Source organism: Tasmannia lanceolata, unplaced genomic scaffold, assembly GCF_043159265.1.
Source record: "Tasmannia lanceolata isolate RefF3 unplaced genomic scaffold, GAP_Taslan_0.1 ptg000018l, whole genome shotgun sequence".
NCBI classification, from domain to species: Eukaryota; Viridiplantae; Streptophyta; class Magnoliopsida; order Canellales; family Winteraceae; genus Tasmannia; species Tasmannia lanceolata.
In genome coordinates this window covers 33,640,557-33,653,217 of record NW_027518695.1, presented here as the reverse complement: position 1 = coordinate 33,653,217, position 12,661 = coordinate 33,640,557, and the positions used below count along the sequence as shown (strand labels likewise).

The following is a 12,661-nucleotide window of genomic DNA, read 5'->3' as shown; positions in this document are numbered from 1 at the left end:
GGCATAGAAGAGACGCACCAATCGAGGGTAAACAGGTTCGTTGAGGTGAAGGATGGGTGTCCAATGAAGGGCATCAAATTTGGCTTTAAAGTCGAAATTTTGAAGGACAGGGGGATCAATGTACCTGCCGGTGAGGATGCCCCTAGTGCCGACGTCGGCCCAGAGTTTCTTGGCCTTATCCCCAGTGAAAAATGAGTTGGGCATAACCTCGGCCGCCACAGCCTTTGCCTTCGCCTTCTTCCGAGAAGGCCCTTCTTCCTCGGGAACTTCTTCAGGAACGTATTCAGGGTCTGCAGCTTGGGAGGAGCCTCCAATGTTGAGATTTTTGATTTTAGGAGGCATTGTGAGAGGAAATGTGAAGGGAGAGAAAAATAAAGAGAAATATCCCTAAAATGAAGGAAAATAGGAGAAATAGAGAGAAATAGAGAAGGATAATGGTGTAAAAAGAGAGAATAGCCCTAGAATGGAGGAAATTAGGAGAAATGGAGAAAGGAAGAAGGAAAAAAATGAAAAAAGGGGTGAAATCCTAGGGTTTGAAGAAGAAAAAAAAGGTTTTAGGAAGAAGAGAGGGATTTTGAAGGGAGAAGAGGGTTGTGGAGGAAGGTGTAGGGAGAAAAGGAAGAAAAACAACGAAAATGGAGGTAGGGTTTGAGGAGAAATGGAAGGAAGAGAGAAAAATAAGAAAAAATGAACCGGGTCCAAGGATTTTAACGCTCGTGGCCCGATTCTCGGAGCTCCGAGAAAAATCTTGGAGTTCCGAGAACACACGTAATTTTTTTTTATTTTCTACTGGACCTAATCTCGGAGCTCCGAGAAATGTTCTCGGAGCTCCGAGGACCTCCTGGACGAAATCTCGGAGTTCCGAGAACCTTTCCAGGTGCCCTCTGTCCCTTTTCTCGGAGTTCCGAGACAAAATCTCGGAGTTCCAAGAATTTTTTTTTATTTTTTATTTTTTGAATGTATGGATGACATGATCCAATGCATGTAAGTTACACATATGACTTATCGAAGGTTTAGATGATGGCACATGGCCAAAGTTTTAGGTATCTTAATTAAGGGTGATGGTACCGACTCCCCCTTCACATGAAGTGGGCTATGGGTACCAATTGAGTGAGTTTTAGAGTTAGGGTTGGATCATCTAAAACCATGTAGTCACTATAAAAAAGATATATATATATATATATATATATATAGATAAATACATGGAGAATTGTGTCTTCTATTCATGCTTCATGTGCAAACTCTTTGACTTGATTCAAGCTCCAAATGTTGAGTCCACTCCTAAGGTCACAAAATTGATCCTCATTAAGAGGTTTTGTGAAGATATCCGCCAATTGTTCATTGGTGTGGATGTACTTAATTTCAATATCCCCTTTTTGAGAATGATCTCTTAAGAAATGATGCCTTACCTCTATGTGCTTAGTTCTAGAATGTTGAATTGGATTTTTTGTCAAGTTAATGGCACTTGTATTATCACAATGGATTGGAACATTATAAAATGCAAGATTTTAGTCCATGAGAGTGTTCTTCATCCATAGGATATGTGCACAACAAGCGCCGGCCGCAATGTATTCTGCTTCAGTTGTAGACAAGGCTACCGAGTTTTGTTTTTTGCTAAACCAAGACACTAGAGACCTTCCTAGAAATTGACAAGTGCCACTTGTGCTTTTTCTATCAATTCTACAACCGGCAAAGTCGGCATCCGAAAATCCTACTAGTTTGAATTCATTCGATCGTTCATACCATAAACCTAAAGAAGGAGTTCCTTTGAGATATTTGAATATCCTCTTAACGGCACTCAAATGAGACTCTTTAGGACCCGATTGAAACCTAGCACAAATGCACACGCTAAACATTATATGCGGCCGACTAGTGGTCAAATATAATAGACTACCTATCATTCCTCTAAATTTTTTCTCATCAACCGATTTCCCACTTTCATCCTTTTCTAATTTGGTGGAAGTGCTCATAGGAGTTGGCTTGATTTGTGAGCTATCCATGCCAAATTTCTTAAGGAGTTCCTTAGTATACTTCTCTTGGTTGATGAAAATTCCATTTTTACATTGTTTGATTTGAAGTCCTAGGAAATAGGTAAGCTCTCCCATCATACTCATCTCAAACTCTTTTTGCATGGATTGTGCGAATTCTTCACACATCTTATCATTGGTAGCACCAAATATTGTGTCATCTACATAGACTTGAACAATAAGCATATATTTTCCTTTTCTTTTAATGAACAAGGTTTTGTTAACCGTGCCCATTTGAAAGCCATTCTCTAATAGGAAGGAGCTAAGCCTTTCATACCAAGCTCTAGGAGCTTGCTTTAAACCATACAAGGCTTTGTCCAACCTATATACGTGATTAGGGTATTTGAAATCCTCAAAACCGGGAGGTTGTTCAACATAAACTTCCTCCATAATATACCCAGTTAGGAATGCACTCTTCACATCCATTTGATACAACTTAAAGTTTTTATGGGATGCAAATGCAAGTAGCATCCTTATGGCTTCCAATCTAGCAACCGGAGCAAAGGTCTCATCATAATCGATACCTTCCTCTTGGTTGTAACCTTGGGCTACTAATCTAGCTTTATTCCTTTGAATATCTCCATGCTCATCGAGTTTGTTTCTAAACACCCATTTAGTCCCAATAACCGGGTGATCACTAGGCCTAGGAACTAACCTCCATACTTGATTTCTCTCAAATTGGTTTAGTTCCTCATTCATAGCAATCATCCAAAATTCATCTTTTTCAGCTTCTTTTATGGACTTGGGTTCTATTTGGGAGATAAAGGCCATGTTGGCACAAACATTCTTATAGTGAGATCTTGTCTTAACTCCTTGTGAGGTTTCACCTATGATTTGAGTAGAAGGGTGACTAGACATGATTCTACTATGTTTAGGAAGACCTTCTACTTTAAGTTCTTCTATATGTTGACCTTCTAAATCAAGATTTTCTAAGGGTTGAACAATGGACTCTACTAGGCTATGAGGCTCTAGAAGATTGACACCGTCATCATCTTCATTAATGACTTTAGAGGTTCAAATGACTCATCAAATTTGACATGCACGGATTCTTCCACAATTTGAGTTCTTTTGTTATAGACTCTATAAGCTTTACTATGGGTTGAATAGCCTAAGAAGATACCTTCATCGGATTTTGAATCAAACTTGTGCAAGATGTCTTTCATGTTTAATATAAAACATTTACAACCAAAAACTTTGAAATAGCTAACTTTGGGGGGTGTTCCACTCCATAGTTCATAAGGTGTTTTGTTAAGGTGAGGTCTAATGAGCACTCTATTTAAAATATAGCAAGCCGTGTGAACGGCTTCCGCCCAAAAGTTTCTTGGAACATTGTGCTCATTTAACATGGTTCTAGCCATTTCAATAAGTGATCTATTTTTCCTTTCAACTACCCCATTTTGTTGGGGAGTTCTTGGAGCCGAGAAATTGTGTTTGATTCCATTTTCATTACAAAAGGTATCAAACTCAATGTTCTCAAACTCGGTTCCATGATCACTTCTTGAAATACTCAAGAGGGGGGGTGAATTGAATTTAACTCAATATTAGGCCTTTTGAAAATTATCTATAAACCCTAATTGGAATTTTTCTTCACTTAAATAAATATTTGGTTAGTGCAAATATAATTGAAAGAACAAAGTGAAATGCCAAACCAAAACAATAATGGAAATGCAAGAGTGAGAAATTGACACACCGATATATAGTGGTTCGGCCAACGGCCTACTCCACTCTACTCAAGGTCGCACTTGAGGGATTCCACTATTGGAGACCTCCACGATGCCCGGCTCCGAGGCGGTTACAATTCCAAGGGATATTAAACAAGGATGCCCTTACACCTTTACAAAGACTCTCCTTCTCCGCCGAGTTCTAAGCGGTTGCTCTCTAGGGAATTAAAAAAGGAATGCCCTAGCCACCTATACAAGATTTGAAAGAGAATAGCTTGGCTTCTTCTTGAAAGCTTGATGCTCTTTGTAGACCCTTGATTGCTCTTCAAAGATGGTGATTTGCAAGTGAAAGCACTACTATATCCAAACTCAAAAGATTCACAAGTGAAAGGCAAGTTTGGGATGAAAAACAAAAACTCAAGCTAAAATGGATTGCAAATGTTTTTGATGCTTAAGGATGTTTTTCAAAGATCAAGAGAGAGTGAATAACTTCTCTACATGTTGTATATATAACCACACCAAAGAATATGACCGTTTGGGGGTGGACATATCAAAAACCAACAATTAATTTGAATCCCAACGGCTATTTTTTAGTCTGTCGCGAGGTTCTCGGAGTTCCGAGAACCATTCTCGGAGTTCCGAGAATTCTCGGAGTTCCGAGAATTCTCGGAGTTCCGAGACAACGGCCAGAAGAAATAAAATTTCTACTGGACCATTTCTCGGAGTTCCGAGAAATTGTCTCGGAGTTCCGAGAAAGTGTCCAGATGCTACTGGACCTTTTCTCGGAGTTCCGAGGGAACTCTCGGAGTTCCGAGCTCGGAGCTCCGAGAAAAATTCTCGGAGTTCCGAGAAGCCTAAAAATCCGCAGTTTTTGATTTTTATTGCAAATTTGATTTTTAGCTTTTGGAACTCAACTCCTATGGTTATTTTGGAATGTTTATGAGGGTCCCAACATGTTGGTCCACCACATAACCATTCACTAATGCATTTTAAGTTCTTAAGTGTTCTTTGAAAAACAAGTTGAAAACACTTTGCCTTGACTTGGAAATCTAAAGAGAAAGGATGTACAATGATACCTATGCAATCTTCAACTTCTCTTTAGTCTTGGTCTTCAATTGATCTTCCATCTTGTGTATGCTTTGCTTGAGAGATGAGGTGAGCTTCACTTAGCTCCTTTGACTCTTGTATGGGATATCTCCAAGCATGACCATGTTGTGTGTTGGTTTCTTCAATGATCAATCCTATCTCAAACACAACACTTCAAAGCAAATTGATTAGTATTCAAAAACACAATCAATTATGTTTAGAATCATCAAAACAAGATAGGAGAGTAGACCCTTGGGCTTACACTTCTAATTTCATTTATGAAAACCCCTTGTTCATTTTGAATTCGCTTGCATAAGTTGACAAATTTCTTGAAGGTTTCATCTTTACTAGTTAAAAACAACACCCAAGTGAACCTAGAGTAGTCATCAACAATCACATATACATATCTACTGCCTCCTCTACTACTAGTCTTTATGGGACAAAATAGGTCCATGTGAAGGAGTTGTAGTGGACAAGAGGTAGATAATACACTTATGGGTTTAAAAGAGTCTTTAGCATGTTTTCCATGAATGCAAGCATTACAAACTTTATCTCTAATGTATTTGAGTTTAGGTAACTCTCTCACAAGATTCTTAGAAGATAATCTTGAAATCAAATCCATATGAGCATGACCAAGTCTCCTATGCCATAACCAAGGGTTATCATCCATGGCGGAGAGACATTGGACGTTTTGATTTTCAAGGTCTTCTAATGCTAATGAATACATATTGCCATCTCTATATGCAACAAATTCAATTTTATTATTCTTAGCATTCAAAATCTTACAACTATCTTTTTCAAAAAGAACTTTGTGACCAAGATCACATAGTTGACTAATGCTTATTAAATTAAATGAAAGACCGTCAACGAGCAAAACATGTTCAACCTTAATGTCCTTAATTTTAATGGTACCTTCACCGATGATTTTGCTTCTTGTATCATCTCCAAAGGTGACATTTCCTTGATGACTCATGGTGACAAAGGCGAACTTGGTTACATCTCCCGTCATGTGCCTTGAGCAATCGCTATCCAAGAACCACTTGTCCTTTGAGGGTTTTCCTTTCAAGCACACCTACAAGAATCAAAGCTCATGTTGAAGTTTTAGGTACCCACTTTTTCTTGGGTCTTTCAAGGTTAGCAACATCATAAAGCTCATCCTTTTTAACCCACATAAATTTAGATGCTTTTGATTTCTTAACATTGCATGCAAACCTTAAGTGTCCTATTCTACCACAATAGTGACAAGTAGAAATAAAGGCACTAGTGTTAGCATGGATGTGGGAGGAATTTATTATAAACTTATTTTTGAATGAAGCTTTTCCTTTAGAAAAGGGTTGGTAACCAAGACCATTTTTTTCTAAAGAGACAAGCTTATTTTCAAGAATTTCATCTAGTTTGTTTTTGCCACATGAGAATTTTCTAAACGTTAAATCAAGTTCTTTGCATTTCAAAACAAGTGTCTCATTTTCCTCTTTCAAGCTTTTGTTTTCAAGGATTAATTTGTCTATTTCTTCATTCAAAGCTTTGTTTTCCAAAATCAATTTTTCACTTGTATTGGTTTGCAAATCAAATTCCCTAGTGATATCTTGTAAGGATTTTTTCATTGTTTTGTTTTTGGCAAGTTGTAAATCCAAATTTTCATGAAGTTTTTCACAAGCAAATATTAGTTCATCATTAGAGAATTCATGAGACATATCATCAACATCATTTACCTCGGATATGGTGATATCTTGTGTCACATCGGCGAGTCCCATGAAGCAAAGGTCATCTTCATCCTTTCTGTTGGATTTATTTCCGGATGAAGCACTCCCTTCATCCCAAGCCGCCGCACACAAAGCTTTTTTGTCATTTCTTCTATTCTTCCTATCCTTGTCATTGTTGTTGATGAGTGGGCAATTTGGTCGTATATGACCAACCTTGTTGCACTTATAGCATCTCATCTCCTCTTTGCTTGAAGGCCTATTTCTTCCTTGGCTAGAGTTGCCCCCTTTCTTGAACTTGAGAAATTTCTTGAATCTCTTGGTGAAGAGAGCAAGATCATCTTGTGTGTCTTCTTCACTCTCTTCCTCTTCACTCTCAACTCTTGCTTTGAAAGCTATTAATTTCCTTTTTTATCTTTCTTTTGTTTGTTTAAGGTTTCTCTTCCTTTTAAAACCATTTCAAAAGTTATTAAGGAACCTATTAAGTCTTCTAAGCCCATTTTTGATACGTCTTTTGCTTCTTCAATGGCGGTGACCTTAGGATCCCAGTCTTTAGGTAATGACCTAAGTATTTTGGTAACTAAGTCCTTGCTAGACAATTGTTTACCTAATGATCTCAACCCATTTGTTATGTTTGTGAACCCAGTATGCATTTCGGCAATGGTTTCATTAGGGTCCATCATGAATAGTTCATACTCTCTAAAGAGAAGATTCATCTTGGACTCTTTCACTTGATTTGTCCCTTCATGAGCTATCTCTAACATATCCCAAATCTCCTTAGCGGGTTCAAGAGTAGAAACTCGATTGAACTCCTCGAGAGATAAGGCACAAATCAAGGTATTCATTGCTTTTGCATTGATAGTGGATTCTTTTCTTTCATTTTCATCCCATAGTTCCATATCAATACTAGGTTCATTATATCCATTTTGGATACTTCTCCAAACATCAAAATCTAAGGATTTTAAAAACACTCTCATTCTAGCTTTCCAATATGGATAGTTTAAGCCATTGAAGAAGGGAGGTCTAGTAGTGGATTGCCCCTCATTGCTATGAGAAAAGGTTGCCATTTAGATCTTTCCCTTGTAGGTTTTCAAAGAGAAATCCTATGTAAGAGCCCATGCTCTGATACCAAGTGAAATTCCACTTAGCAACCCAAGAGGGGGTGAATTGGGTTTCTTTTCAAATTTTAAGGATTTTGCAAACTTAGATTGGACTAGTTTTAGATTGAATAGGAAATCAAAAGTAGTATTTAAAGCAATAGTAAAAAGCTTACCACAAGAGAAGAAGTGAAGAGACAAGGAAGCTTTGACACAAGGGTTTTTATAGTGGTTCGGTCTTAGCTCAAGACCTACTCCACTCTTCTCAAGTTTCTCTCCTTGAGGATTCCACTATCTTCTCCAAGGAACTTAAATACGGCGTTCCTTCCGCCTTGTACAAATCGAGCTTCACACTCTAAGGGTCTTCTACGGCGCCCTTTGTGCCAAATACAAAGAAGATGAAATAAAAAAGCTTGCTTGCCTCTAGATAGGCTAATTTAAAGTAAAGCTCACTCACTCTCACAGGAACAAGATGAACAAATGAAGGTCCTAAAGTCTCTCAAGAATAATCTAAGGTAAATGGCACAAGAGAGAGATGGAGAGTGAAGATCTTCAAGAGAAGGAGAATGAATGCCTTTTAGTGCTCTTGAAATCTTTGTAAACTCCTTAGATGATGTTCCAAGAGTCTCATGGTTCCTATTTATAGAGGAGAAAAAAATACACAATTTTTTAGCTCTCCAACGGTCTTCTCGGACTCCTGGCTTGGAGCTCCGAGTCTATTTTTTTTTTAACCTGGAACAATTCTCGGAGTTCCGAGAAGCCTACGACAGCAGATTTTTTCTTATATTTTGGCTGTTTTCGTTTGGGCTTTTGGAACTTTGATTTATCAAGATAATTAGAATGTCATGAGGGTCCAACAATGTTGGGACACCACTATGATCATTCACAAACCTATTAAGTTCTAATTAGATTGATTTTAAATCTCCTTTGTGCCATAGACCTAGATTAAACATGAAGGACTATTTACATTCTAAATTTATTTGGTCTTCAATCTTGTTGGCACCTTGTAGAGGCTTTGACATGTCTTCACTCAGCTCCACTGATGCTTGAGCCAAGCTTGAACTTTTGAGTTGATTACCATTCTTGTTAGGCTAGAGTTCAACCTTGTCTTTGAATACCTTTGAGATGGTGATGCCTTCTTCATGCCTTTGATATCACTTTGAGCTTGAATGATTTGCCATTTGTCATGCACTCTTGAGGATGCTATGCTGTGAACATTATAACTTTGCCAATGGAAATCATTAGTGTGTAAAGCCTTTATTTTATAACAAATGGAGTTTGTTAATCATCAAAACATTTCAATGGGAGTACTTGTTGAACCCTTGGGCTTACACTTCTTCTTCTCCAGGGCATCACACAATCAAGGATTATTGGAGTATTCTTTGGATCTTTTTTAGCGTATAAAAGGGTTGGACAAAGCGTATCTTGGATCACCAACCCTAGAGACAAGGATCGCGATCAACGGTAAGGATTCCTCATCTTTGTGAAGTAGAAAAACATGCTAGGGTTTTAATTTTGATGGATCAAATCAACGAGTTTTTCTTTGAAATTATAGTATGTTATAATATAGATTATGAGTTTTCAAAATCCAAAATTTGATCCAAAAATTAATTTTTCTTCATTTAAAATGGTTTTCTTTTGTTTTTTATTCAATATGGATTTAAATTAGATTATCAAGCAAGTGTTTGAAAACCTGGTTGTTTTTAAAAAATGATATTTTCTTGGTTTTATATAAAATACAAAACTACTGTAAACTTAATTTCCAACCGCGGTTCGGCCTTTTTATTTTCCATTCTATTTTTCAAAGAATAACCCCGAAAAGGGTTATTTCTTGATGAATGGAGCCAAACGTATATCAAATCATGTCCAAATTTAGTGAAAGTTTGTTTCCAGTAGTTTTACAAGGTTTTTAGATCACCCAAAAATTTTCATATTTTTTGAAGTTTTTTTAATCGGATTATTAATTATTTTAAATTCCGGCTATTTTTAATAAATACCAAATCATTTTAAAAATTGATGAAACTTTCCAGAATTAAATCCTAATAATAAATGGAAGTTTCCATTGAAAAATATTTTTTAAAAAATATGGTTTTTACTGTTTTCTAATCGCTTCCCCGTTTTACGTGCCATAATTCTTTTTCTTATTAAATTAATATATTTTTAACATTTTTCTTTACAAACCACTAACTTAGGTTACTGGAATGTTAGAGAAATATTTTCAATTAATTTTGGAAAGATTTGATAAGGTTTTACAATTTATTTTAATAAACGGGTTTTAACGCCTAGGAAACAAATTGATCTCTTATATTTAAAAACCAATTTTATGGAGGAGATTTAATTTTTAAGTTTTGAAATTTTGATAAAAAATTTATAATCTTTTATATATCTACTGGAAGTTTTTATTTGATTTTAGGATACCATTAGGTTTGCTTTTTAAGTAATTCTTTGGTTTCATCTGATTTTTGTGTGAATTTAAATGGGCATCAAATCGTAATAAAAATCCATGAAAGTCATACAGTAGTCTAGGATCATGATTATCTTTATACTGTAAGAGTTTAAGTTGATTTGAAATTGATATGCTATAGGTTGCTGTGTTAATCTATAATCTGATTTGAATTTTAAAAAATCAGAAATGGTGGCGACTCTGTTACTCTCTTTTGTGTGAAATTCGGATTGCCTTAGTGATCCCAAGTTCACGGAAAAGATGAATTAAATCACATCTTGCTAGGGTCGGCGGCTTACCCCTGCCCTTATGGGTACTGGGTTGCACGTTTGTTTGCACCCTATGGGTTGGTTGCTGCCTGCTTGGTTGGGTAATTAAAATCAATAATAAAAAGCACACGCCATTCGCGTGGGTACGAGAGACCAAGAGAGAGAGTAGCGCCTTGCGCGCTCGTGACCCTCTCGCGGGATCGGGTCCCATAGTTTGGCGACTCTGCTGGGGACCACCTAACTTCATTAAAACTTCAAAGGATAACTCATTTGAATTTAATTTAACTGGCTCATAAAAACTCTATCTCTTATATGCTTGGTAGATTAGTTTGTTTACTTTCTCATCACATAATACTCAAACTTAATCTAGCAAAACCTGAAGGCATCATAGATTGTGCAAACTTATTGCACACACACTTACATCACTTGCATCTAAACCCTTGCATCTCACATGCACACACGTCCTATTTTAGGAACCCGGAGTGTTATCTAGCATGGTTGACTGGGATTTCATCACCTGGTGCATCTGTGCTAGAGAAGCATTCCACTCTTAGCCTAGTACCTTTATGGTGTATAAACGGATCTCTTGTTCACGTACTGATACGCCGGACACTGGTACAGTATATTGAGCACGGATTCGCGCTAAGGGAACTCTTGGTCTTACCCCTAAATTAACCCACACATGCATGTAGTATACGAACACACGTGCATCACGTGTGTGAGCCTAGCTTAGGATAGCCTACCCATTTGTGTCTAGATTAGGCCGTAGTCCATCTTCCAATGGCTACGATCGGTCCTTAGGTACACAAACAAAGTCATGAGTCGAGATTCTCTCTCCACTCCGTTAGATTAGGATTAGGGTTTGATGCCTTCAGGTAACACTGTTAAAATGTACGAAGATTAAAAAACTTTTCCTTTGGGGTTAGGATATAAATTCCATCTTTCCTAAGCTCTCATAGGATTAGTTATTCTTGATCTACCCGTTGAAAGTAATCTTATGTAATCTATCTAATTTTTTGATCATCTGTCTATGATTCGCCTCTTGTGTGATTCGATTATATCTTCATTCCCTTTCTCAGTTGGTAGGAATTGTGTCTCAATCATTTGATTGTGCAATCTTGATGATCTGATCGTACTTGTACCCTTAGTCTCTTCCTACTCTAAGGGCAACCTTTTTCAAGAATATTTTGCTAAGTCCTTCAGAGTTCACTCTCACAATCCTTGAACTAGGGGCATTCCCCTATACGAATCTGTCATCATTGTCATGTCTTGGTCCTTTAGGATTCATTCTATTGTCCCAATTACTTGCTTAAATGTGTAATCTTTTTTTCAGTCATTGAGTAAGTGGAAAATATTGATCAAATTGTATTTAAAACATAATGATGAGAAACAACATCAAGGTGTGCAAGGGCTTCTATCATTCTCACATGTCAATCAAAAGGATGGAAGGGAAAGAGGAGCGCATGAATCATCAAAATGTAGTTATACAGATATTCCAAAGTAGGGGCTAAAACGGGGGGTTCCTATGTAAAACAGGGCTGAAATAATGGCTAAACTTGTTACAACAAAGCAGGGGGCTGCACATGTTAAAACAAGGCGGGGCAGCACATGTTAAAACAATGTGGGGCTGCGCATGCCAAAACAAGGTGGGGTTGCCATTGTAAAGGGCCATGGGCTATTAGCACCAAGAGTGTAAGTGCTGTCATTACCAAAATGAAGAAGTGACTGCCATGGATATCATCATGCTCAGCCAATAAAATGAGGGCTGAATTGGTGGCCAGAACTTCTGCCAAACAGGGGGCAGATTTGCGCAAAAAACTGGGGCTAAATGATGGACAGAATTCTGCCAAAACTGGGGCCAAACATGGACTGAGTTTACATGAAAACAAGGAGTATTGCCATGGACTGTATTGTGCTAAAAACAGGGCTGATTCGAGGGCTGAACTGTATCAAAACAAGGGTTGAAACATAAGCTAATTCATGGGCTGAAATGTACTAAAACAAGGAGTACAACCATGGGCTGAAATGCTAAAAGCAGGGACTGATTTATAAGTGTAGAGCAGCAAATATTAAAGTGAAATGAGTGGGCTGCAAATATTAAAGTGAAAAAAAGGCTGCTGCAATCAAAGGTGTGTATGACCTGCAATGACTTGAATTATGATGGGTTTTAACAGACATGAGAACCCCTTGCGATATTAACTTAACAGAACATACTATGTGATTTTTCTACATGGACAAACTCAAAATTAAATTTTCAATGGAAATAATTTGATGAAATGATTCTTGCTAATCCAATATCCCGCGATCATTTATACACCTTATAACACACTTCAACCAGCCATATGATATATCTAAAATTCCATAAAGAGATTACCTCA

General features: G+C 37.3%; 1 protein-coding gene across 3 annotated transcripts in view; it reads left to right on the top strand.

Moving 5' to 3' along the window:
* The first annotated feature begins 8,932 nt into the window (after positions 1 to 8,932).
* Positions 8,933 to 12,661, top strand: part of LOC143851345 (E3 ubiquitin ligase PQT3-like) — a 64,299-nt gene continuing 60,570 nt past the window's right edge. For all 3 annotated transcript variants that reach the window (XM_077360734.1, XM_077360737.1, XM_077360738.1), the window contains exon 1: positions 8,933 to 9,035. The gene's annotated coding sequence lies outside the window, so the exon portion shown is untranslated. The remainder of the gene's footprint in view (positions 9,036 to 12,661) is intronic.